Source organism: Protomyctophum parallelum (genome assembly GCF_964188405.1).
Source record: "Protomyctophum parallelum genome assembly, chromosome: 1".
NCBI classification, from domain to species: Eukaryota; Metazoa; Chordata; class Actinopteri; order Myctophiformes; family Myctophidae; genus Protomyctophum; species Protomyctophum parallelum.
The window spans coordinates 76,825,073-76,829,059 of record NC_139697.1 but is presented as its reverse complement, the minus strand read 5'-3'; the positions used below and the strand labels follow the sequence as shown (position 1 = coordinate 76,829,059).

The 3,987-nt window shown below is 39.7% G+C and overlaps 1 long non-coding RNA gene across 1 annotated transcript; it reads right to left on the bottom strand.

Annotated features, from left to right (window-relative positions):
* Window positions 1–222: 222 nt before the first annotated feature.
* On the bottom strand, window positions 223–3,161 carry LOC310864446. The gene is made up of 6 exons (XR_014569748.1): window positions 3,117–3,161; window positions 1,989–2,055; window positions 1,592–1,695; window positions 1,093–1,221; window positions 482–535; window positions 223–306 (listed from the first exon to the last, which is right to left on the bottom strand). It is a non-coding gene; the product is annotated as an uncharacterized lncRNA (long non-coding RNA).
* Window positions 3,162–3,987: the final 826 nt, after the last annotated feature.

The following is a 3,987-nucleotide window of genomic DNA, read 5'->3' as shown; positions in this document are numbered from 1 at the left end:
GAAGCCGTTTTTAAGAATCATCCTCAGGTCTAAATGGTTTATTACCTGAAGCAGAGCACTCATTTCTGCCCGATGTGGCTCTCCTACAGCACCTCTCTTAGATTGGAACATGGACAGCAGTTTAGGTGTGTAGAGGTCCAGTTTAGGTGTGTAGAGGTCCAGTTTAGGTGTGTAGAGGTCCAGTTTAGGTGTGTAGAGGTCCAGTTTAGGTGTGTAGAGGTCCAGTTTAGGTGTGTAGAGGTCCAACATCTCCATGAATTTCGGCTCAAGCTTCATTGTAGTGATCAACTTGAACTCTGCGCTGACCTGAAAAACAGATGAGGGGAAGGGAGAAAAACAAATCACATTGTGATCTTGTACATCCATTTTCCACCACTGTTGCTCCAGGAATGGGTACAATTGGTTAAATACAATGTAAATGTGTGTCACATGCAGGATGTCATTTCTGTTGAACCCTGCTACAAGAATCCAATTTACTCACTTGTGAAGCATCAAACAAGGCCAGCCATCTCTCCTTTACATCCTTGACGCTCATCTAGAAGAGATACACTAGGTGTTAACAGGGAACCAACAGACTGATGTAATGTTTCTTTCAAAAATGAGTTTGACTAATATTTGTCATACCAACTAATCTATAAAAATCACACCTGTGTGAACTGAGCGATGCAACTATATGCATCGTACTGTACTGTACAACTCATACTCTACAGTATAACTCGTACTGTACACTGTACTATGGCTGCTGTGTGTGTGACCTGAATCAGCCCAATCAACCCCAATTCGTACTCATCAGGACATACATATGGACATAGCAGTTAGTTGGAGCCGTCAGGCACCACTCAAATCCATATCACTGATAAACTACATCTACTGAGTCCCAACTGTAAAATCTCAATGATTCAACATTTTAATTATCCTCCTCAAGGATCAAAATATTACACAGGGAAGAATTATTGAAGCAGCTGTGTTCATATAAGGCAGCGAGCAGACAACGCAGTGGTAAATGAATAATATCTGCAACACAATGTTTCAGGAATATAGTTGAATAACTGTATAGAAAGGTTGTAAAACAATTATTAAACAGTGTCCTACCAGTAAGGTATCCAGTCACTTGTTTGTCCAGACTGTTGAATTGCTGTCTGTATGAGTCTAGATGCCTGGGGGACAGCCACCGGGAGGCAAAGAGGACAGCATACCGGGAGACAAAGAGTTGAGGTGTAGCTGGAAGACATGGACAGTAGAAAATAAGACTAAATACACAATAATGAAACCCTGTTAATTTCCCATCAGGCACACTCTTGTCAATACTTTGCATTGATTCAATATTTATAAATGCCACAGAAAGACTAATAGTTTAAAACCCCCAAAAAGCTGAAATAGCAGATTTACAAGCATGCACACAACGCAATGAGACTGTGAGCAATGCTGTGAGCTTGTAGACCGGCTATTTATTGTTACTTTTGTGCAGACACTGTAGTATTGGTGACAAAACATCAAACGTTGAAATATGGAGATATGAGGTTTCTGCCCAACAGCAACGATGTATATATGAAATTATGAATACATTGTGTGTGTTTTTTACGGTTGTTACCTCCTGGAACCCAGGTCAAGCAGTGACGAGGCTTTATTGTTGGCAGCAGCAGGGAAGGAGAATCAAACAGAAGAGAAGGAGCCAGACATTGATGCCTACAGAGTCTACAGACAAATATGCAGACATGCACATGATCAGACAAAGCAACATACATTTTTATACAGGACTTTAGTCCATAAATAGTCAAATACCTAATGTTGCGATCACAGTCACACGGACAGATGCAAAGATACAGTCTAGTCTACTATTAATGTTTAATGGAAGTGAGCGACATGAAGATACAGCCATTGCAATGTTTGTAGCTTTGTATCTTTTGCATCTGCCAGTGTGATTGCAGCATAAGAAGTTGGCTAGCAGTAGGCTAGTATATAAAATGCCTTAATGATACTGGACTTACAGGCTATAGTTGACAATGTCCACTCTGTCTGATGTTGGCTCTTAGCTGCAGTGATTTATTCAACAGTCTACAAAACAAACATTAACGAACATTAAACTGTATACTTTACACCGTATACTTTAAAAACATAAATGTGGAAATATAGCTCATCTACAAGCTCACAAGCAGGCTTGAGTTTTTAGAATGATTACTTTTGCTAACAGACATTTAGCACTGATCTAAATGCATTTCGTTCCATGCAGTTTATAATTCCAATGATTGTGCTGGATGACAATGTCCACATGTAATTGCACTGTCTGACGCTGCCTGCAGATTTATTCACCATTCTACCGCAAACTACGCAGCTGCGTAGAGGCCCCAAGAGTTCTCCCTGAAAAATGTTTAATATCGCAGCCCCGCCAGCCCGTTCCGCCTATTGCGGTCGGTTAGGGGGGCTCCGACGGCCCATGGCGTCGCTTCCTCGGCGTCACTTCTTCATGATCCTCCCCCGTTAAGCGACGCCCGGTCGCGGCCGTCCGTCCCGTCGTGGGCTCCCCTGTTGGTCTATGTCCCCCTTAGCAAAAGTAATATTTCTAAAAGCTCAAGCCTATAGCCTATACTGCTGGCCTACGTAAAACATGAACCGCACGCAGGCACCGCAAAACAACAAGCTTATCGTCTAACGTTTACTGTATAGATGAAGCATGTTTAGTTTAATATTACAGCATAGAATTCAACATAATAAATAAGCCCGCGTTTATAGCGGCCATTTTGATAGTTCTTTCAGTGAGCCATACATACAATCGTAAGTCAAATGAACTACAATTACCATGCAGCCCTGAGCCCTTCCCGTTCGGCGCGAACTTTCCCTCGCAAATAATGTGTAGGCTATTCTATGCATTTTAACATGATATTGTGTATATGTACATGGCTGAAACATGTGTAGTTTATGTGTATAGTGTCGACGACCACATGCGTTACGTTATGGTGGGGCTGAATGAAAATTAGCATGCACTCTTTAGTCTTGACAGTTGTTAGTTTTGCTAGCCCTATACGAGCGTCATGTAAACCATGGCTTTAGTCCGGTCCAAAAAAAAAGTATGAAGACACGGTCAACATTTAATTAACATTTGATAGCTGGCTACTTACCATGAAGGAGAACTTCTCTTGTAACTTCACTTCACTTGCGTGGCGCGGCTCAGCTACTGCTTCTGCTGTAAATTTTGTAATGGCTGCCAGCCTGCCACTCGGGATGACTCGTATCGGTCCGGCTTTCATCGCTGTTATGAACTCTGGCCAATAAGAGGCAGGTAGGCGTGTCTAATGGGTATCTTAGATCATTTCAACCCAATATTATTAGTAGATACCGTATCTACTAATAATATTGGGTAGGAATGAGTAATAATTACATTTCTTCAAACTGATCTGTACGATTACTCCATTCTCAAATATTATGATGGAAACTTACTGAGACTTGTATATATATTTGACCAATATTACCAGTTTGGCATATACTCATTTATTTTCATGAAATGAACTAAAACAATAGATGTACATTTAACTCACAAATAACAGTTGGATTTTTACTCATTAATTATTGTATATCCAACTAAAAGGATCCCATAAGTGATATTCACAGATTTTATTAAGCTAATATACCTTTTTTTAATAGTCGTACTTACAAGGTGATTGTTTTACTTTTTTGAGTGTATGTTTGGGCTTATTTCTCAGATTTCATGCTTGTACCTCTCCGCCAGCAGTAGCTACATGCTATAATAATAATAATAATAATAATAATAAACTTTATTTATATAGCACCTTTCATACATAAATGCAGCTCAAAGTGCTTTACAGAGCAGAAAAGATAATAAAAGCAAAACAAAACAGCATTAAAACAGGCAAGCAGTTAAAACAATAGGACAATGGTACAAAGAACAGATAAAATAAGGCAACGACATTAGAAACAAGCAGAATAAAAAAAATAAAAAAATAAAGATCACTTAAAAGCAATGTTGTAGAG